Source organism: Gopherus flavomarginatus, chromosome 7 (genome assembly GCF_025201925.1).
Source record: "Gopherus flavomarginatus isolate rGopFla2 chromosome 7, rGopFla2.mat.asm, whole genome shotgun sequence".
Taxonomy (NCBI): Eukaryota; Metazoa; Chordata; order Testudines; family Testudinidae; genus Gopherus; species Gopherus flavomarginatus.
In genome coordinates, this window is record NC_066623.1 from 66,746,709 (window position 1) to 66,771,075 (window position 24,367).

At 42.6% G+C, this 24,367-nt stretch overlaps 1 protein-coding gene across 5 annotated transcripts in view; it reads right to left on the minus strand.

Moving 5' to 3' along the window:
* Positions 1–24,367, minus strand: part of BRINP3 (BMP/retinoic acid inducible neural specific 3) — a 333,504-nt gene that overhangs the window by 246,847 nt on the left and 62,290 nt on the right. The window lies entirely within an intron of this gene.

A 24,367-nucleotide genomic window follows, 5' to 3' on the forward strand; every position in this document is an offset into this window, starting at 1 on the left:
AATATTGTTATTTCTCATGAACAGATGGTGTCAATATGAAATGGAGTAGCTATTAAACAATGTAAGACAGAGGTGATAAATATTTCTTAAGAAAAAACACAAATAATAACAAGGAAGCTGTTTGAAAATGGAAGTACTATGCAACTAATGGATTGTGGTGGGTCATTTGATTGTTTCATTGATATGCAGATAAAACCTAATTATCCCAGAGTCCTGGGGGACGTGCAAAATATTCAGAATATCAGGGGTAGTGTGGCTAGAAATTTCAGATCTTTCCATTGGATCCATGGACTCTCAGGACTGAAACTCCTGGTTTCTCCACAGTATTCTGTGGCAAATTGGGGAATCTGTTTATGATCTCTGGTTGATATTATGAAATTGCTGTACTGTTGAATGCTTCAGTGTTTCCTGGGTGAAACCATTTTTCTCCAACTTTTCTGTAGGGAGTTGGAATTTGGAAAGTGGAAAGTCCAAACAGGAGAACAAAGAGTCTCAAGGAGAGACTCAAGGAGAACTCAGAGGGACTCACAGATACAAAGGAAGATTGGGCAGGAACAAAGGACAGAAGCTCATGTTTTTATATAATGGCGTGCTTTTTACTTGCAGACCAGCCAAGGAAAATGGAAACTTATTTCAGGGGAGAGAATGACTCCTGGGTTTGGAGAAGCTGTGTGGGAGAAAGGACACTGGACTCCTCAGAGGACTCTGACCTAAGCCCAGAGAACACTCAAGTGTGATGAGGAAATGAAGGCAGGGAAATGTGTACAGGTGTCTGTGTTCTCACAATTTGTACATGCCTTGTGCTAGCTAAAGTAAAGTTTGATGGGGATTTGGAATCATTACAAAGTATATGTACCTGTTTTCTTTCATTGTTACATGTCCCTGAAGTGTAAACTGTAAACCTAGAGTGCTCCAAAGGTTGAAACTCAGGGAAAGGGTGTGCTTAAACTACTGAAGAGTGTGAGAATCAGCAGTGGTCTTGGGGGCCTTAGGGCAGGTTGGTTGTGGAATCCCATTTCCACAAAAGGTATAGGAGACAGAGGCCTGGTCTACACTACTACGGTAAATCGATCTAAGTTATGCAACTTCAGTTATGTGAATAACGTAACTGAAGTTGATGTAGTTATATCCACTTACTACACTGCACTGTGTTGATGGAAGATGCTCTCCCGCCAACTTCCCTTACCTTTCTTGGGGAGATGGAGTACACAAATCGACGGGAGAATGTTCTCCCATAGATTTAGCATGTCTTCACCAGTCCCACTAAATCGACACTCACTGTATCAATTGAAGCAGTACCGATTTACAAGTAGGTGTAGACATGGTCAGAGAGACTATGCCCTGGAAGTGTTCCACAGAGGCCAACGAAAGAGATAATGATGCAGACCACATCAATTAAGGAACTCTTAAGAGCATAGGTATTACAATGGTTTGACCCAAACACAGTAGCCTGGTGAGTCTCCAATGGAGAAGATTTACCAGGGCTGTGACATGAGCCTACTACTGTCCCCGATCACCAATGAAAGAATTTGAAAGACTTATGGGCTTGTTGCAGAAATTATCAGGTAAGGTTTTATGGCCTGTGTTGTGCAGGTGGTCAGATTAAATGATCATAATGGCCCCTTTTTGCCCTAAGAATACATGAAAAATTTATTTGTATTACAATAGCACCTAGAAACTCCAACTAAGACTGGCACATCACTGTCCTAGGCATAATACAACACAGAGAAGCAGCCTCAAATAGCTTGTGATATGAATAGACAAGACAGACAGGCACAGAGCCATGCCCAACATCACACAACAGGTTATTGGCAGAGCCAGGATAGAATCCACATGTCCTGAATCACAGCTATCCATACTAGTCAATATATTGTGCTGCCTCCTCAAGTGGACCTCATAAAGTTCTGTTTCCCTAGCCCCTTCCTGTGCGTTTTCTTGGGGGAAGGATGTGTCTGTGCCTTATTTCCTTTCTTTATTTTAACTAAATGCTTAAATCTTTGTCTCATCCTTCGTTTGTTTTGTTTTAACGGGCAATAGATAATAGATGATGGATAATAATGTGCCTTTTAATAAAAAGGTGTTTCCTCTGTTCCTAATGAATGCTTTGATGTAGGGGGTTCTCACAGCATGTGGCTCCAGGTGGCCTTTGGGAGTCCCGTTAGCTCCACTAGATTGCTTTCAGCACCTATTGAGAGGCTGTTTCAGGCAGCTAAAATCCTCTGTCATTTGCCACCTCCATTTGATGGGAACTGAAATTTATCTATTTCATGTCTCAAAGCAGAAACCCACTTGCTTACTGTTTGTGTGTGTGTGTGTATATATATATGTGTGTGTGTGTGTGTGTCTTGGGTTATACTCTTTAATCTTATTAGAGCAAGGACTCCCAGTACTATATGCTCTCTTGATTGGACAATAAGGGGAAATCTTTCCCTCATCAGAATGGTCTCCCACACCTAACAGAACAGGCATGCTTACACTGCATAGGTCGAGGGCAGAATTTGTGAAACCCATGCTGGAGATGTGTATTATCGTGAGGGCTCTTCGTGAGCTTATGTGATAGCCCTTTCTTGTCCAACGTGGTAGAGATTGAACTGCGGACCTCTAAAGTTAAACATATGAACTGCTACACTTTGAGCTAAAAAGTCAAGCCTTTGGAGGTCAGGGCTGCAACAACTCATATCTTCTGTGGATTGGACACAGAAGGGGCCCTGTAAAATATCCTTGCCAGTGGGTTATACTATCACATCAGGAAGGGAAGAGGTTGGGACAAAGTTAGAGTAGGGACGAGTCCAAGGCTATAGATTAATGACTGTGCGACTCACTTATGCATGGCAGTAGGGGAAGCTTCATAGGAGCCCACGGCTGCATTTGCAAAAGCAGCAAACGTATTCAACAGCCAGACAGAATACCTCAACCAGCAAAGCTACATGATCAGGTCCAGCATCTGCATCTCAGAGAATCCCTTTGCATATTTCAATATCAGTTTCAAAAACAGGCCAAACCCAAGCATGCAAAATTCATGATTTGGGCCTCCAAAATCATTACATTGGCTTTCAAATCATGTTAAATAAATTTGAGGTCTTTTAATTTGCTTTTGGGGTTTTGAGTCTTTGTGGATCATGTTTTCCAATTTTCTCCTCAACCACAAGGACTAGAAACATGCTTTTCATTACTGATAGCTGAGATTCTCCCATGCTAATATAACCCTAGGATTACTAGGACTTCAAGAAAAACACCAAATATCATGAGACTTGTAAAAAAATCACAAACATTGACAGCACTATATTCAACCCAATTTCCACATGGGCTGTTGAATGAGTTTATTAAAAGGGACTCACTGTAAACAACCTCATCTGAATAATTTGCTAGATAGATTTCCTAGGAATAACTTTATTTATTCATTCATTTATCTTGGGATGAATTTGTCCCACTGATTTTCATGGTGCATCAAAACACCCGGCACATATTCACTGGCCCTCCCAGAAAACACCATCCTAGCCACCATGGATGTAGAGGCTCTCTACACAAACATCCCACACACAGATGGAATACAAGCTGTCAGGAACACTATCCCTGATGATGCCACAGCACAACTGGCTGCTGAGCTCTGTGCCTTTATACTTACACACAACTATTTCAAATTTGATGACAATATATATCTCCAGATCAGTGGCACTGCTATGGGCACCCGCATGGCCCCACAATATGCCAATATCTTTATGGCCGACCTGGAACAACGCTTCCTCAGCTCTCGTCCACTCACGCCCCTTCTCTACCTACGCTACATTGATGACATCTTCATCATCTGGACCCATGGGAAGGAGACTCTGGAAATATTCCACCACGATTTCAACAGCTTCCACCCCACCATCAATCTCAGCCTGGACCAATCTACACGGGAGGTCCACTTTCTTGACACCACGGTGCAAATAAGTGATGGTCACATCAACACCACCCTATATCGAAAACCTACCGACCACTGTGCCTACCTTCATGCCTCCAGCTTCCATCCCGGGCACATCACATGATCCATTGTCTACAGCCAAGCACTGAGGTACAACCACATCTGCTCTAACCCCTCAGACAGAGACCAACACCTACAAAATCTCCACCAAGCATTCTCAAAACTATAATACCCGCACGAGGAAATAAGGAAACAGATCAACAGAGCCAGACGTGTACCCAGAAGCCTCCTACTGCAAGACAAACCCAAGAAAGAAACCAACAGGACACCACTGGCCATCACATACAGCCCCCAGCTAAAACCCCTCCAACGCATCATCAAGGATCTACAACCCATTCTGGACAATGATCCCACACTTTCACAGGCCTTGGGTGGCAGGCCAGTCCTTGCCCACTGCCAACCTGAAACATATTCTCACCAGTAACTGCACACCGCAGCATAATAACTCTAGCTCAGGAACCAATCCATGCAACAAACCTCGATGCCAACTCTGCCCACATATCTACACCAGCGACACCATCACAGGACCTAACCAGATCAGCCACACCGTCACTGGTTCATTCACCTGCACATCCACCAATGTAATATACGCCATCATATGCCAGCAATGCCCCTCTGCTATGTACATTGGCCAAACTGGACTGTCTCTACGGAAAAGGATAAATGGACACAAATCAGACATTAGGAATGGCAATATACAAAAACCTGTAAGAGAGCACTTCAACCTCCCTGGCCACACTATAGCAGACCTTAAGGTGGCCATCCTGCAGCAAAAAAACTTCAGGACCAGACTTCAAAGAGAAACTGCTGAGCTTCAGTTCATCTGCAAATTTGACACCATCAGCTCAGGATTGAACAAAGACTGTGAATGGCTTGCCAACTACAGAACCAGTTTCTCCTCTCTTGGCTTTCACACCTCAACTGCTAGAACAGGGCCTCATCCTCCCTGATTGAACTGAGCTCGTTATCTCTAGCTTGCTTGCTAGCATATATATACCTGCCCCTGGAAATTTCCACTACATGCATCTGAGGAAGTGGGTATTCACCCACGAAAGCTCATGCTCCAAAATGTCTGTTAGTCTATAAGGTGCCACAGGATTCTTTGCTGCTTTTACAGATCCAGACTAACACGGGTACCCCTCTGATACTTGGCCCTTACAAGTACCCCATGGGATGCATGTTGTATGTTTGCATTGAAGGGATTTTGTGGACTACTGTAACGGTGCAGTGACTCATCCTTGCTGCACCTGCTGTCAGTCGTCCTGAGAATTAGCTCTTCGACACATGAGTGCCCTCTGCAGGCCAGTGTCCCCACTTCCCACTGGGTCCCGAGTCCCTCTCAGTCCCGGTGCCCCATTATCTGGGGTGCTGCTCCTTGGCAGTAACCTCTTTGTCTCAGGGTCTACCCTCCTCAGGGAGCCCCCACCCACTATCCCCATCTCAGCATAAGGCTACTGCCTGTCATTGTCTAGCCCCTCGCACCCTGGGGCGGGCTGCAGTATCAGCCTACTCACCACAGGCAAGGTTGGGTTTGGATCTGCTGCCTTTGCCTACCCCAGGCTTCCCTCTGCAGCCCCCAGTACTCTTTGGCCTTCTGCTAGGCCGCAGCCTGGGGCTTTCCAGGCTGGAGCTCCCTAGTTCCTCTGCCTTTCCCCAGCCCTGCTCTGCTCAGGTCCCTGCAGCCAGGTCCCTCCCTCTCAGAAGCTAGAAAGAGTCTGTCTGTGCTCCTGGCTCAAAGCTTTTTTATAGGGCCAGCTGAGGCCTGATTAGGGCATGGCCACAGCTGACGCTGCCTCCCAATCAGCCTAGTAGCTTTTCCTCTGCTACAGTCCTTTCCCAGGGCTGTCTTTAAACCCCTCAGGGCAGGAGCGGGTGACCACCCCGCTACAATTACCCTAATGAAATATAATTTATTAAATATATATGCCTCTTCTCTTGATGAAGAATGATGAGCCAGAAACAATAATGTATAGGAGAGTTGATGTTCTAGCCATGATGATTAACTAGAGGGGAGATTGCAATGTGGTTAGCATCAGATGGACATCACATGTCTGCCAAGATGAAACAACAACATGCAAATGGTCTCTGAAGTCACTGGCTGTTGCAGCACGAACAGAGAGAGCCACTGATGAAGGGCTGAAATGAATATCATCTATACATGGATACAATCTCCTTAAAAATAGGCTTTTGTTTCCCAAAGCTCATTAAATACCTATTCTGTGTCATAATTGAGTTGCAGATAAAAACAGTGTACTGCTGTAAAAAAGAACCAATTTTCAACTGCCCTCTATCCTTTGTTAGTCTGAAAAATGAAGAGGAAATTCTTTCAGAGTTAGACAATTCTGCCAAGCTGGGGACATTTGAAACACACAGCATATGCAAATGTTATTGGTTTTAAATGAGTCATTACTGCCATCTTAAATGAGCTACGTCTTTTTAAAAATGTAAACAGCAATTATCAATTAAAAAAAAATCCAGTTGACTGAAAAAAAAATCCTTACTGACTGTCTATGTTTGAATCGAATGTCTGCGACGGTATAGCCATAGAAGGGATAGTCCTGTTATTAAATCCACCAGGACGATATGCAGTAGAGATGAAAAATCTCTTGGCACAGCAGTGCAATGTTTTGGCTCAACCAATCCTTCATTAATAGGTCCCATTGCTTTACTTGGTTAACGTTTCCACAATTGAGAACAAAGTCACTAGCTGAGAAGTAAACAGTTTACTTAATACTGAATAATATTTTAATGTATACAGTTCCTTTTTAAGCCCAAATGATCTTTAAGCTCTTACAGAAATTTAAAGTTATATGCAAGCTATATGGATGAATCATTACAGTGGAACTATATGTGGCGTGAAATATGGCAGCTGTTTAACAGTGTAAAACAGTAGTGTGCAATGGCTTAAGCGAGGAAGTGAAGAATAATTTCTCCAGCTGAAAGACAGAAAGTATTATCTGAAATGGAAAGTGATCTGAGAACTGGGGCTCGCATCTTCTGCCATTTAACCCCCTTTGATCTATTTGCCTTGGGGTCGGATTTTGAAAGTCTATGGGGATACACAGTTATTATTGTAATAGGAATTGGATATCCCAATCTCAGTTGTGTGTGAGTGGTCTCAGATTTTTTCCTTTTTATAGACACTTGTCCTGCTCAACTGTGAAAAGATAACATCCCCTAAAATTGTTAATGAAGGCTGGTCTGCTACTGGATCCACATGTTGATGCTTAGATGAGATGGAATGGCTTGATTCAGCTCATCATGGATTAAACTGTAGTATTTATTCACTAGTCTAAGTAGATGGTGGTGCAGAATCACACCACCTCACGAGAGTTGCTTGTGCCTCAGATACAGTCCCTCGTCTAGTTGTCCAGTGCACAGGAAAGCTGCAGTTTCCTTCCCAAAAGTACAGACAGCCTACTTTGTAACTTGGCTGGAAGGAGGAGGAGGGGAAAATTCCATGATTCACCCTTTTTTCTTATAGTCCTTAGGGGACCAGATTTTTCTAATAGTACACTGAAGAAGCAGCATCTGCACTCTCCCCAGTATAGAATGGCAATTGACATGTCTTTGTCACGCCTGGTTTCCCTCACCCATCCATTCCCTACATCTCAACAAGGGCTTATCACAGTCTGGCCCTATGTGTCAGGTTTGTAGTCTTCTATCTGAACATATAGAAAAATTATTAAATGTACTTTTCTTAACCCCTTTAGTGCCCTTGGATGGAAACACTCTCAAACCAAAGAAGTGGCAGCTGCATAGTCTGAGAACCTACACAATATAGCATATCACTGTGATGAGAATAGTATGAGTGTCTTACATGAAACGGCCCAGCTGGGCATGCCAGGAGACATGACAATCATTTAATAAGATCCAGTACTATTACTGATGCCCACAGACAGGTCTGAACCTGTGTATGTTTCTGATTGACTGCATCCCTCTCACCCTTTACTTTACTGGAAGAGAACAATATGTAGAAGCTGCAAACAGGGTCTTCCACTGACTTCCTCACTATATTTGTTGAAACTGATTAGCTTAAGCTTCCTAGCTATAGTTTTCCTTATAGATACAGAAACAGCTATGTCTGTTTATTATTTATCTCAAATTCATAAATGCCTGCTTTGATCTTTTGACATTGTACAAATATTAAAACCATATCAAAATATCTGTTTGACCAACATACATTCATATCTCTCCCTCTAGACCATTTAAATTCCTCCTTAGATCCTGATCCACCACAAATATAATAATTGCCCCCAGCCTCTATTGGGTAAACCTGGAAGAGTGGATTAGTCATGCATCATGCTTTGAAGGACACCAAGTCAAGGCACCACAAGAGAAAGTTCCAGAGTTAGGGGCTCTTCACTGAAAATGGCCAGCTCCCAGATCCCAATCTTTTTAACTGATGTGTTGTGGATAGAATCCTCCTCTGAGCTACACATATTCCATACTAGTTAGGGATTTTGTAGGTCAGAACTAATAACTTAAACTACACGTTCTTATGAAGTCAGAAATTGCATTCTACAGTAGATGCTGTTTCGGGGTGGGCTATATAGAGTGCATTGTTATAATCCATTCTCAAGAGGTAAGAGGCAAGGATACCTGTACTGAGATGTTCTTCTGAAAGTAAAGACTGACATCTTCTTGCCAAGCAGAAATGAAAATAATTATCTGTTGGCTACTGTCTGGACCTCCATGAACAGTCAAGGATCTTATGTGATTTCCAAGTAGTGGGCACATAACAGCTACATTCCCTTAGTTAAAGGAGCTGATGTAATTTCTGCTAATTTTCCCAGTTGATTCTTCCACTTCACAAACATCAGTTATATCCAGACTAAATCTTCTCCAACTAGCTCTCATCCAAGCCACAATCTCAACTAGAAACCGAGCACTGTCTTGATATGATGACACTGAGATTAAGACCATGGTGTCCTCTATATGTGGAAGAAAACGGAGCTCAATGGGCCTCATCCTCTCCTTCATTGAGATCACAAACCAAACAGGAGAGGGGACAGGATAGAATGTGTGGATCCTGCGTGAGATTGCCATTGGAGCAACAGTTAATTGTCCAATATTGCCCTCTGGAATATCTCATATAAAAAGTTGCCATCATAGTTATACTGCATACTTAGTTGTACATAACTGTTTTCTCATTTCAATTACATCCTATATAGCAGTGGAAAACATGCTTTCAAAGCAATCAAAGAAAAAACATTTAAAATTATTATTTAAGAAACTAAAATAATAAGCTATTATATGCCTAAATCTCAACCTGCCACGGCTAAGTGTGTGACAAAGACCCAAAATGAGAGACCCAAAATTATTATTCATGTAGGACACATAAAATCTATGGGGCACATTAATTGAAATAATTTTCAATGGCAAGAGTGGAACATCAAACGTGTGTGAAATGTAGCTAACTTTGAAACAAAAATAATGGGTGCCTTTTAAAATGAGGAACATTTGAGTAGTATGTCTGATCACCCTAGGATACAGTTTCTCAGTTTAAGACTAGCAACCCAAGGTGCCATGATTAACACTCTGCCTTTTCCATATTACCACATGGGTAGGGGTTCCACCTCGGTGCAATGGGAGTCACTAGGAGATCCTGGAGTGGAACAGGGAATCTCAGTATGAAAGACTCTGAGACCCACTGCGGTAAGCAAACAAGTGAAGACTTCTATATGATATAGATCCTTATTATTCCCAATCCAGCACAACAGAGTGGACTTGAAAATAAAATAAAAGTAAAAAGCAAGCTAATGAAAACATACTATAACAAGAGACATTAACTGCTTAAATACAGTTACTAAGATTATTAGATTAGAACATATGCCATTTGTATTCACTTGAAAATCTATGGAGCTGCTGTGAACTACAGCTATGTCCCTATAAAAGACAAAGGGAATGGGATTTTATTACTTCAGTGTTGCATTTAGAGAGATTAAAAGAACAAGAAAAGCTGGTAGGATAAAGAATTATGCATGCATGTTTGGTGAATGGCTCGAAAATAGTGCTGGGCTGAAAACCATGATGATTTGGTAGTAGGGAAAGAGATGGAAAGATCAGTCTATTCCCTCAACTGAAAATATCCTTGTTTATCAGTATATTTATTTCCATTTCTCTAGCAGAATACTGTCCATTATGCAAAGGCTCTCTGCCTTGCCTGAAAACAAAAAGATGCTCCCCCCACAACTGGAAATGAGGTTGCACTGAGCAGGAGAAAAGACAGAATAAACAGATATTTCATCTCCCTCGGTGAACTTTAGAAACTGTGGGCTTCATCCTGCCAGAGGCTGAGCATTCTGGCCACATTCCAGCAAAGCATTTAAGCATGTGCCCAGTGGCAGATTAGCCACTGGGCCAATAAGGCCCGTGCCAACTGGGAGGACCCCAGAAAAATGGACACCCCCATGCTCTGACCACACTCCAGAAGGAGTGCTGGGAGGGGGCTGCAGGCAGAAGGGGTGGGGAGCGGCCCCACGAACTCCTAATCCCCCTCTGCATGTGCCCATTGAATCAGTGGGACTAGTGATGTGTTTAATACTGAGTGCATGCTTAAGTGCTTTGCTAAACCAGAGCCAGAGTGTACTTTTGTAATCAGTACTTTGCAAGGTTAAATCATGCTAGAGCACAAGTTTTTCTCTTTCTCTTATAGCCTCTCTCTCACATTTCCTGCCTGCTCATGGAATGTGACAGGTAGACTTCCTTAAGCAATTGGCCTCCCTCCAAAATGGTCTGTTTCAGGATATTCAAACAATATGGTTATAATGGCAACATTCCCTGATATCTCTGGTCTACACTACAGTGTTAAGTCGACACAAGGCAACTTATACTGAATTAACTATGGAAGTATCTTGTGATGGTCTATACTATTATGGTCACTACTTTTACAAGACTATGATAAATTTGTACAAGGAGATAAATTTGAAAAATTGATATGAGACACAACCTGTGAAATTTACTGCAGCGTATGGTGAGACAAAACCTTTTGTTTTTAAGTTCACTTAGCTTGTTAAATTAGGTATTAGCTTGTGGTCTTTTTTCCTTTTCTTTTGTAACCAATCCTGACTTATACACATCATCACTTGAAATCACTTAAAAACTATCTATCTATCTTTCTGTAGTTAAGAAACTTCTCTTATTGTTTTATATTAACTAATGTGTTTGGATTAGAGTGTGTGAGAAGCTCCATTTGGAATAACGAGGGTGATGCATTTTCCCTTAATGAAATGGTGGACTTTCTATGAGGTTGTACTGTTCAGAAGTGTACTGCGCAGTACAAAGACGTACATTTCTGGAGGGACAAGGTTGGGACTAGGAATTTGCAGGTGTTGCCCTGCATATAATTCTTCTTCCTTCAATAGTCCTCATAGGTCCAGTTCATTTCCCTCCACCCACCCACAAAAATATTGTTCTATAGAAACTGCCATTGTTTCATCTCCTTCAATATCTTGTAACCAGTTGTGGCAGAGTGGCTTCTGCTGGGTGCTTCATAAGAAGCTGGATAAACACCCATAAAGCATTTGGCTAAAGACCCAATCATGTGTGATGCTGAACTTCAAGGAGTTGAGGGCTTTGGCACTTCACAACACATGCCTTAGTTGAGCAATAGTTTACCATGAAAATAAATTTCTTCCCAGCCCTTGCTGGTTACAAGTTTAAATGATGAATTGTGAACTTTGGCAGCCTTGTCATTTTTATTCTGCAGATATCAACTTTGTTAATTCCTCTTTGGAATCTAGCTAGTGTTTGCCTTAGTGACATTAGGTGACTGCAAGTTCAACAGATTGTTTATATATGCCTGTAGCAGGGTGCTGGTGCAAGGCACCTAATTAGCCCCTGCTCAGCCAGCCCCAATCAAGGGAAATAGATTGGGTCTGGGGAGAAGTCTGGTGCCTGGCCTTTAGAACTGGCTGCAGCTGTGGGCCTGAGGCTTCCAGGGCTATAAAGGCTGGCTGGCAGCCAGAAGACAGGGAGATGGCCAGGGGAAGGTCAGTCTCTAGGTAGACTCTGAGTAGGAGAGGAGATTGTCAGGCCTGCAAGCTCTGTAAATAGTATCACCAGTGGTGGGAGAACTTGTTTGTGTAAATAAAGCCATAGGTGCTGCAGAAAGAGAAGCCTTTCTGTGCTTTATTGGGGCAGCAGAGGGCCACAGGAAGAGAGGCGGGCGGAGGACTCTGTTACAATGCCCAGAATGTTTCCTCTTATTTTACATGTGTTGCTTTTTTAATTTCATTAAGTTTTCTTTTGTTCTTGGGCTACATAAATATTTGGAGTGCTCCTATGACTGGAGCTGCACGTCTCTAGCAGGGGCACTGGAAGCATGTAGGGAGACAGGATGACTGCTGGAGCACTGCTAATACCTTTGAAAGGAATACAGCATTCTCCACTCCCACCGAGCTGGCCAAATCTGCCAGCCCATGAACAAATGTTTCCTGGTTCATCCTTATCACCGTCCTTGGCTCCATGCCTCAGAGTAATGCAGACTCTGCTGCACAGTGTGGTTTCGATAGTACTGGGAATCGGGGGAGGGAATACAATAGAGTCACTGTTCTGCAGCTGCGGGGTCCAGACTGCCACATTTTACTAATCTGTATTCAATGGAGAAAAACAATGTTGTTCTCTACATAATAATAATACTTAATACTTAATAATCATTAATTAATACCTGGCTTTAATCTAGTGCTTTTTTCATCAGTAGATCTCAAAGCACTTCACAATCTAGCCTCCCAAGTGACTGCATAAACATATTGCCCTTGCCTTTTCCTACCCGTCTCTCCATTGTACTTTTCCTTTGTATCCTTACTCCTGATCCTGCAAAGGTTTATATCTGTAGCCCAGTAGGGTAGCAATAATGCAAGTAATGTACAGGCCTGTATCCTGTAAGACATTAGCTTCAGCAAGTTAGCATAAGGCTTGAGGCCTCTGAACTTTGAACAGATGAACAGCCCAATGGATACCGTAAGTATTGGGGAGCTGAAAATAGAATGTTGAAGGGGAATATCTGACCACAGGAACATGACCCAACCATGATGTCTAACATTTCAGATTGTTCTACAAGAGATAATATGAGTATATGGATGCACAGATGTACATTTTACAGCATCTCGTTACCTTACTGAGTTGGGGTGTTATGACTGTGCCAAATGTATTAATAAACTATTTGTAAACATAGAGGAGTTCCTATAGTGTGTGTGTTGCAGCTGTTCACATCTGGGTTCCCAACTATATAATTATTTTAATAATATTGGGCCTGTTCATGGGACAAGAACCTATCAACACTCAAAGTGACAACTGGGGAGTTTTAAATAATCTATAGAGTTAATACATAATCTATAGATCGGGCTACAATATCCATGATTCATCTTATACTCTTTGAGTAACCTCTTGATGTCAGTGGCATTACACAGTGCACAAAGTTAAGCATATGTGTCTATGCAGGTCTGGGGCCTTAGATGATAACCTCCCCAGGGCAGGGACTCACTGTCTGTATTGTAAAGTCCAATACACAGCCATGACTTTATATAGATGGTTGTTAATATTTTGCTTTACAAAAACATACAAAAAGCTACCAATTTGGCACTCCAATAAATAACAATAATAATGTGGTAGCATTGGAGAATAAGCAGGTGGCTCATTTCAGGGGGGAGAAGGGGCGGTTCTCAAACAAAATTTTAGCACCAAAACTGAGAAGTATTGACTCATTTTAAAACAGATATTTAAAAATCAGAGCATAGAAAATGGAATTAGTTCTGTCCACTGTAAACAGTCAAATTCTCACAATTTTCCATAAATCCTAAATAGTTTTTTAGCCACAATCAGATATGAGTACGTGGAAATATTAGCAATATGTCAAATGTCACTCAGCTAAGCATTCCATAATAGATTGTTTCCTATTTGAAGGAAATGTCCTAAGAGAAGCTAGATATTTAGTAGATAAAAGATTCACTGTTTCCCAGACAGGGCCGGTGCAACCCACTAAGTGACCTAGGCAGTCACCTAGGGCACTAGCATTTGGGGGGTGGCATTTCAGGTCCTTCAGCAGCAACCGTGGCAGCCGGATCTTTGGCCGCCCAGGTCGTCGTCAGCATTTAGGTGGAGGGACCTGGGACAGGGGGCGCAGGGAGGGGAACCACAGCAAGTAAGGGGGGGGCGTGGCACTCAGGGGAACCGCTCCCTGCCCTAGCTCACCTCTGCTCCACCTCCTCCCCTGAGCATGGTGCCCTGCTTTGCTTCTCTTCCTCCTAGGCTTGCGGTACCAAACAGCTGATTGGTGCCACAAGCCTGGGAAGCGGGAGAAGTGGACCGGTGACGGCATGCTTGGGGAGGAGGCAGAGCAGAGGTGAGCTAGGGCAGAGAGCTGCCGCATGGCTCCCCGGGCCAGAGGGAGCTAATGCAGGGAGGCGCCTCAGGGTGGCGGGGAGCGGTTAGCTGCCACAGGGCTGGGGGTGGGGCGCAAGGTGGAAGTTTCACCTAGGGCACGAAAAATCCTTGCATCCACCCTGTTCCCAGAGTATCCACTGTGAATACTCTTTTCCCCTCACGGCATTGCAAGGGTCAAGTGGCTTTCTCAGTGCCATAATGGACACTGGAACTCTACTGAGATAGTTGTTTTGCTATACATCTTCATAAAGCCTGCAGGCAATCTGGCATGCTTACTGCTAATTAATAAAACAAGCTTTTAAATTCAATTCTTGTTCTTCACTTGTATAAGGTTTAAATTGTATACTGTTTAATTTACACCTTATACAACTACAAATCATATGAGAAGCTGTTGATCATGGAGGATTATGAAGATGCATATTTAACTAGCATAGAATTCTCCGTTTGATTCAGTATCTAAAATGGGAATTTAGGTTGCATTGGCTCTGCAAACAAAGAGCTCTGTTTCAGCTCAGAATCTGAGCCATGCTGATGGGGATGGGGGAAAGGGATGCAGTCCCTGAGAAGCAATAGTTGGAAGCATTATACCTGTGCTAGGCATAATGCCTCCATTGAGGCAGGAATACTTGCTATGTATGTGGCATGAGCAGCTCAGTGTGGCCCCGCTGGTACACAAAGCCGAGGACAATGACTGTGCTTCCACTTTGCACAGAAAGAGTCCCCAGAGTAGTAAATGCTGCTGGCTATGTAAGCCACCTGCCTGCTTTGTGCTCAAGAGTATTTACAATCACATTATGGTTACCTACAGTGTGGGAGTAATGGAGAAGCAAGAGCTAAAGAGTTCTGTGTGTCCTCTCCTCCCATGCAAAAATGTCAGAATGAACATTTTGATTGATCAAGCTGAATTTATTTTCAGTTCACAAAATCTTTTGAGATTTAATTCTCATCCAATGTAACACAGGGGAAAAGAAATTTCATTGTTTCCCTAGGATAGGTAAACTGTTTTCTTCCGAGTTCTAATTGTGATCCTTGTGTGTCTTTGTTGTAGAAACATTCATGGCAATTCCTTACAAAACCCTATTATCAGCATACAACATTCTCAAGATATTTATTTTGGAGCCTGAAAATTTCTCATGCTTCCTCTAAATCAGAAGCATGGTAACAGCATGCTGCTTTATCTGCAGGTCCCACTTTCAATAAATAGAACATTTATTCAAATACAGATTGTTTATTGAACAAATAGAGATTATGAGTAGCCCTGCATTGGTGTGCAAGGAGGGGAAGGGTCACCAAAAGTTCTCCCTCCTCCCCACTATGTCCTTGTACACAGGTGCAAGGCACGACTGGTCCTTGTTATCCCAATGCACTGCCTGGCAATACTGACAAAAAACTAGAAGCCTCAGAGAAAGTGGGGCAGCCGTTGTACGCTCTCTACTGCTGCCCAATAGACTCCTTCCTCTGTACTGGCAGACCAGTTTGTCCAAAATGCAACAGCTCCTTAACACCATTAGCTTCACATACTCCAAAGCTTTGCTCCCTACACTAGCAGCCCCTTAGAATACTGGGTGAAAATGAGTGTCTCTTTGTTCAAAAATTTGTCTCTGAGCCCTGTAGTCCATCAGAAGCCATTTTGTTAATCTTGTAATAGTGGAAGGCTCAACTTTTACTAGGGCATTTTTGAGGAGGAGGATGTCTGAATGACAGAAGGCCTTTATTATCACCATCATACAGGAAGAGAATTACAAATACAGTTCTAAAGGTGTGCTGAGCAGAGTGTCATTTGAAGATGTAAAATATTAAAAATAATTTCAGGCAGTTGCCAGCTCATAATAGAAACATTTACTGATGCACATACTTTTATACATTGATATAAAAGACTTGAGGGCAGGTCCCAATAGTTTCTAGTGAGAATGGAGAAACTGTGCCACAAATGATCCTTGTAAGGTGCTCAGGTTCTTGTAGTCCAGACCAGTATAAATGCTTAGACAGACAGGCAGTGAGGGAGCAATGCATTGTGTAAAAACATGTAGTAAATGCCACCACTCCACACTCCCCCAGTGCTCCCACAGGCCTGGTGATCTGCTATAAGCATGATGCATCCTTGATTCATACATTCATAGATTTTAGGGCCACCAGGGTACACAATAATTATTTAGTCTGACGTTCTGCATAACACAAACTATAGAATTCCACCTAGTAATCCACCCAGTGGATAGAAATATTCTTCCCTACTACATAAGTGAACACTATTGAACCCAGTAACTCATGACATAATGAGAACATCTCTCAGAAAGACATCCAATCTTGCTTTATACACTTTGGGCCTGATCCTTATTTACAGCCCTCTGGCAGTACAGGAGGGCCTTAAAGGGATGGAAATATAATTTAAGACCACTTTAAAGGCCATATACTGCGAGGGTCACATAAAGGGGCTTTGGGGTTGTCATAAACAGATAGTTAAGGGTTAATAGAACAGGAGTACTTCATGTCTCTTTTGCCTGTAAAGGGTTAACAAGTTCAGTGAGCCTGGCTGTCACCTGATCAGAGGACCAATCGGGACAGGGGATACTTTCAAATATTGAGGGAGGCAAGTTTTTGTGTGTGCTGTTGGTTTTTGGTGGTTGTTCTCTCTGGGTTCTCAGGGGGACCAGACATGCAAGCAGGTTTCTCTCCAATCTCTTTGATACAGTTTCTTATATGTCCAGAATAGTGAGTACTAGGTAGATAAGGCGAGCTAGGCTTATGTTTGTTTTCTTTATTTGCAAATGTATATTTGGCTGGAAGGAGTTCAATTGCTGAAAGGGTTTTAATTTGTACTTGTATACTTAGGCTGGGAGGGTATTCCCAGTGTCTATAGCTGAAAGACCCTGTAACATATTCCATCTTAAATTTACAAAGACAATTTTTACTGTTTTTCTCTTTCTTTAATTAAAAGCTTTTCTTGTTTAAGAACCTGATTGTTTTTTTATTCTGGTGTGAGATCCCAGGGGACGGGGTCTGAATTCACCAGGGAATTGGTGGGGAGAAAGGAGGGAAGGGGGAGAGAGAGGTTATTTTCTCTCTGTGTTAGGATTACTTTCTCTCTCAGGGAGAGTCTGGGAGGGGGAGGAGGAGGAGGAGGAGGGAAGGTGGATTTTCCTCTCTGTTTTAAGATTCAAGGAGTCTGAATCACAGTAATCTTCCAGGGTAACCCAGGGAGGGGAAGTCTGGGAGAGGCAACGGTGAGGGAAAGGGTTTACTTTTTTTGTGTTAAGATCCAGAGGGACTGGGTCTTGGGGGTCCCCGGGCAAGGTTTTGGGGGGACCAGAATGTACCAGGCACTGGAATTCCTGGTTGGTGGCAGCACTACAAGTACTAAGCTGGTAATTGAGCTTAGAGGAATTCATTTTGGTACCCCATTTTTGGACGCTAAGGTTCAGAGTGGGGAATTATACCATGACAGGGGTAAATGAGAATGAAGCCATTCAAGTGACTGTGAATTTATTTATCATGCTTTGTTCCAGCATAGCAGTAGGAACTTGTGTTTAGTTGGCAATCTACACAGATCCCTACATGTATATCTACACTGCAGCTGGGAGTGAACTTCCCAGTGTGAGTAGACAGACTTGCACTAGTGGATTGAAAACTAGCACACTAAAAATTGCTGTGTGGACATTGCAGCTCCAGTAGCCTGAGCTCAGACTCAGGCAGCTGGATGGGCTTGACAGACCAAGTTACTATTCAAGCTGTGAATTCTACATGACTATTTTGGTGCACCAGCTCAAGCCCTGATAGAGTGAGTCTGTCTACCTGGCTCATTCCCAGCTGTAGTGTAGATATACCCATAGTTCCTTTCAGAGTCATTGCCCTCCAGGGTAGAGTCCCCCATCCAGTAATCATGATCTACATTCTTTGTTCCTAAATGTATGAACCTGTATTTAGTTGTATGCAAACATGTTTAACTGAGCCCAGTTTACAAAGTGATCCAAATCACTCTGTGCTCTGGAGTTGCTCTCAAGTGTGCAGCCCCCCCTCACAATCACTACTTTATATGTCATGGGGCTTAAAGCCACAGTCTCACTCTTCCAGAATGACAGAAGCAAGGAATTAGTCCTGGAATCCTTTTTCAGTCCTATTTATTCACTTGCCTCTCATATACAGATAACAAGGTGGAACATTTTGCAATGAAAATCAAGCCCACAATATTAAGATTTCTTGAAAACCGGGATAAAGATGGACATGCTATTACACAAATAACAAAATGAAGAATACTGATATCAATGCAACAATCTTCTCCCTCCCCATCAGATAACAAATAAACACCTTTCAAAATAAAATTCAATTTATATTTGCCATTATTGTCTTCTAGTAAGACTTTGATCTCCACAGAATTCTACTGGGGATATGCACAAAAATGTAGGCAGTAAACAAACCCTCTCATGGCAATTTAAATCTTAAATAAAAGCCATAGTCCCTGAATAGTTTAATAATCATGCAGTTAAGATTATAAAATAATATTATAGACATTACCAAAATACTAATGATCATGGTGATAATTAATAATAACTCTTTGAGATTATGTATTACTATCTAGAGTCCTCCATTTAGTAAGATACAATGTATCAAAAAGGGAAAGGCCAATCAAGTTGAAATTCAGCAAATGCAGCCTGTGTCATTATAGAGCCCCAATCATTGTCACAGTATCTGAATACCTCACACCTTCATGTATGTATCCTCATGAATCCCTGTGAGCAGGGCTGGCGCTTCCATTTAGGTGGCCTAGGCAATCGCCTAGGGCACCAGGATTATTGGTGGGCGGCGTTCTGCCGGAGGGGGCGGCAGGCGGCTCCAGTGAAGCTGCCGCAGTTGTGGCTGCAGACAGTCGGCTGATCGGGCGGCTCCGGTGGACCTCCCGCAGGCACGACTGCGGCAGCTCCACCGGAGCTGCGGGACCAGTGCATGGGGAGGCGAAATTGTCGTGCGCCTAGGGCGTGAAAACCCCTAGCGCCGGTCCTGCCTGTGAGGTAGAGAAATATTATTATCCCTGTTTTTACAGAAGGTAAACTGCGGCACAGAGCATCTAAATGAATTCTGCAAGGTCACACAAGGAATCTGTGGCGGAGCAAGGAACTGAGCACAGGTTTTCCAAATTTAGACTAGCACCCTCATCACTAGACCATCACTCCACTCCATTCAAAGGCCTATTAGAACAATAATTTGTACTTTCTAAGTGAAAGCCAACTCTTAGTTCCTTAAAGAATTTAATAAAACAGCACTTTCAATATCTCTGGGATCTGATGAAAAAATCACAGACTCTGAGAAGTCCACAGTGTTGGATCTCACAGAAAGCATGTCTTTCAGATGGCTCATATGTACTTAACCCATGATGTTTTCTCAGTGTATATAGCAAACAGTTTGTCCATTGAAAAACAGTTAAATTGTCTTTGATTAAATAATTATTTCCAAAAAAACTGTCTGCTTTCTCTGGAAAATTTTGATTTTTTTTTTGTCCAAAAGCTTAGCACCCGAAATCTGACATGTTTTCAGCTGAAAGCCAAAATATTTTGAGCCCAAAAGTGAAATGTTTCAATTTAGAAATTTGTGAGTTGTAATTCAGTTGCCTCCTGTTTCCATTCTGCTCTATGGGCTCAGTTTGCCTGTCAGACTTCATCTCCCATGATGCACTGTGGCCACAGGAATCCCATGATACATCATCTTGCTTTGCCAAGAGGGGAGACAGTGGTGTCTCTTGGGAGATATAGTCCAACAAGGGAGCCTGGTTGTAACAGGCTGGTCTGCCGCTTTAAAGTCCAGAGGCATGGGGCTAGCCGGCCTTGTTTATGAATCAGGGGCTCTGAGGAAGGAACAGGTGTTCCCTGTCAAAAGCCAGGCTGTCGGTAATGAAGCAGCAGGAGGTGAGAGTTCTCTGGGAGAGGCTGCCTGAGTCCCCTAGAAGAGACCCTGATCGCCTGATGTTGGAGGGGAGGGAATTAGGGTAGAAGAGGCCTTCAGGGAGAAAGCTCTGGGAAGCAGTGGTCATTTAAGAGTACAAGGAAGAATTCTGCAGGAGGCACTGATAGAGGCAAAGGGGAAAATCCCCTGGGAGCAGTAGCCCAGGGTGGGCTGCTGAACTGTGTTTGTGGTTTTTTTCCTCATATTTGGACAATAAAACTGTGTCTGGAAAGACTCTCTGGATGTGTCAGTGGGTCCTTTGTAGCCTGGGGACAAGCCAGTACATTACACAGGTCTAGAGAGAAGAAAGGGAACATGAGACACCTAAATGGTGACCCTATGAGGCTTTGCACCAGCATATCTGAATCTTTTTCGTTTTTGTTTTTTCCTTTTTCTGAAGTCACTATTTTCCACCTGGGGCTAGGAGAAAGGGTGAATTTCTGATGAGCTCTAATAATGATCCTAACACTTTCAACTTACCACTCAAAGAGCAGTTTTGAAGATGTTAAAGAGAATATCACAATATTTTATTATAGATGCATAATGCATCTTAGGATACATAAGTTATGGAAGTCACAGTAAGTTACACTGGAAGAAGTATGCATAACTGAACACCCAATTCTCAGAGGTGATAGTTACACTATTGGGAAGGCCATGACTACAAATACTATATGGCAGAGATCAAAAATATTTGGACAAAAGTCATTCATTAAAGCAGGGACACATAATAGATACGTCTGTATCAAGTTATCCTCAGCCACAGCTCATGATGTAGGCTAATATCTGTACATACCTCATATCTTCTAGAGTAGCAAAAAGCTCTAGAAAGAATATCTAAAATACTTAATATCTCTTCTCCAGGCTGCTCAGTGTGCCACTCAGTTTCCAACAAGAGACAAAATAATAAACAATAAATATATATTTTTATGGTAAGCGTACATTTGTGTGCTTCAACGCAAATGATTTTATGGAATTTCATTTTAAGGGAAAATGCCCCATTTTCTTTAAGACTTATTTGGGTGCAAGAATAAACTGCAAGTCATGGCACAGAATCCCAGTGCAGACTTTCCATATGACACCCTAACAGTAAGCTATGCAACACTGCTCCTCTGAAAAAAGCTGCAGAGAATATAGAAAATTAAATTGGTAACCTTGTTTAACACCCAGGTTGGAGTGTTTGTATGACTTTAAGAAACAGCCCTATTTAAGAATTTTTCCAACTCAATAATCTTTAGACACAAACAGTGTTGATTTGCAATTTTATTGAAAGGAAAAAGACTGAACTCAAAATGGTTGCAATAAAGCTTTCCTCTCTAACAGTGACCACTTTAGTGTGCGGCCAATAAATCTTGCTTTCATGTAGAGTCAGAATGAATACATTAAGTCAACAGCAAGTTTTTGTTTGCAATCAGGAAAGACTTCATTGGTATTTTTAAGAATAGGTAGTGATGCTCAAGGACAGCCCACTACATTTTGGCACCTGAGGCGGAGAGCTCAAATGATGCCCACATGCCCCCTCGCTTGGGCCAGAAATTTGAAAGGTCTCAGTTCTGCCTTCTTCCTGTTCTATTCCTCTCATTGTACTGCTCTGCTACCTAGCCCAATAAAGGAGAACAAACAACTTAAAATGCTTTGTTCAAAAATTTGAAGTAACACTTAACTTTCAAATGCCTGAACAGCAACTGTAACTTTTCTTGTCTGCATAGTAACACTGGCATTTTTATCTGTTTGAATAATCAAAGTGGTGCTTTCCATGCCTTTTTGGTTGTAAAGATTTGAACTGCTTCCTGAAGGTCCACACTCTGGGCCAACTCATGCTCTACTGAGATGGTTGCAAGGCCGACCAGCCTCTCCTGTGTCATTGGGGAGCATAGATGTGTTTTTATTAACTTCAGCTTGGAGAAGCTGCATTCTCCACTGTCACCCTTACAAGAAGTGTTAGAAGTATTTGCAGAGCAACAAAAGCATTTGGAAAGAGGGTGGTCATCTTATTTGTGCTCATATATTCCAGAACAGCCTTTGGAGTTGTTCCTGCTGAAATGTATCTTGAAAGGGCTTTCAATTCATCACCTAAATCACTCACATCAATATTGTTCATGTCTTCATGTGTCAACACTGTCTCTAGTACCCTTCATTGCTGGTCTAGGTCTTCTTCAGGTATAGTTAGGAGTTTTGGAATATCATACAACATCCCAAATATACTGCTGTGTTCCTTGAGCTGCATGAAATGTTCAACTCACTGTATTGCACATCTAGCACCTGGTTAAAGAATTCAACTTTGAATTGTTGTTTGGGGTCTCCTGTGGGATTATCCCATGCCTCATAATCAAAATGTCGTCTTCTTCGGTGACTCTTGTATTCTTGAATGGGTGGAAAAATAGCTTCACTGTGAAGTTCCTCTGCCAACTTCTGTGCACTCTTCAGAACATTTTGAAATCCCTCATCTGACCGGTAGGACTGTGCTTTGTCCAGTTGTTCCATTGCTCCAGATATATTAAGGTCAACACCTTGGAGTCTCTTGCTTACAACATTTATTTTAACAGTATGTCATGCCACAACACTAAGCCACACAGAAATTTGAAGTTATCTATGTTTCTGGTGATTCCATTTCCCTCTGCCACTGTTCTTTCACAAACAGTTCGTGTCATAGCATTGTTCTCCATAATGGCAACTACCTTCCCAATTTGGTGTTTGATAGGCTTTATCGCCTTCACTTGACTTTCCCATCATGTGACATTCAGTGGTTTCAGTGTTAGAGAGGATGTTCCCAGATGTTGCTTCAAAATTTGCCATCAATGAGTTGATGCAGAGAAAAATACATAGATGCTTTGAATTACATTAAAAAATTCAACAGCCTCACTAGAAGGTGATGCTGCATCACTGACTACAAAGTGAAGTTTTTCATTTGCTGTGGCCGATGCAGTACAAGGAAGTCCCTCAGGCTACTGCTCAAGCGAGTCCACAGTCCTGGATCATCTAGACTTAAGGAACTAAACTCAGCAGCAGCAGTTTCTTGCGTCTCTACTCTTCTCTGATCTACATTTTTCTACAGGAACGTGCATGGTTACATCCATTTGAGATGGAGATCTGGATGCTGCAGTAGCTGCCAGGTCACCTGCACTCCGACTAACTGGAGGATCAGGCATCTCCTCACCAATCACATCCTCACTAGGACCGAAGGCTCACCGTGAACATTTGTGTCTATGTATCTAGGAGAGCTCCTTCCTGCTTATATAGAAAGCAAAGGAAGCTTTTCTTTCTTTTTCTGAATGCTGCCCCTGAGGGGTGCTTTCTTCTTTCACTCGTGCCTGCTGTTCTGTGCCATCTGTAGTGACTCTCAACACTCAGTTGAAGGGGACAAATAAGCAGGCTGGTAGCAGGGCCTGAGTGAGGGAAGATATCAGCATCTTAAGGGCCTAACTGGTTCCTACTACTTCAGTTGACTGCCTGTTCTCCTTGAGTGGGTTCAGGAAAGCAGCAGGAAACAGAAAGCTCCCTGAGAAGCTGGTGTTAATTAGTCCAGGATCCTGGGGGGTGCTAGAGAGGTACATAAGAGGCTCTTCCTCCTCTCTCACCCTGCAGCTCCTGCTGCTTTCTATTATTCCCTCTCACCTTTTCTCCTGCCTGCCTGTTATGTCTCTTGTGCCCTCCTTCCTCCAGCACAGCACTCCACCATCTCTGTGCATGTAGAGCAGACAGAATACATATGCACCAGCAGCAGACACAATTTTCTACACTCTGAATCATAGGAGCGCCTCCCCGCCACACTCTGGGACCTGAGGTGACCACCTCAGTTTGCCTCATAGTATGGCCAGCCCTGTGATGCTCCCTTGAGGTTACTGCTTTGACAGTGCACTTTTTAAAATGTAGGGTGATAAAGGAAATGTATTCTGCAGATACAGATTTTCCCCATCTTTGGACACTGCTGTCCTGTCCTAACATCAATGCTGCCCCCTCTACTGAGGTGTAGCAAATGTCCAAGGCCTTGAAAGATAACTTCTCAGTGGAGGAGAAATCAGCAACATGGAGTGTGTGATTATTCTAAATGTAACCTTCTGCCCAAGTACGCAAAAGAACTGGAGGGAG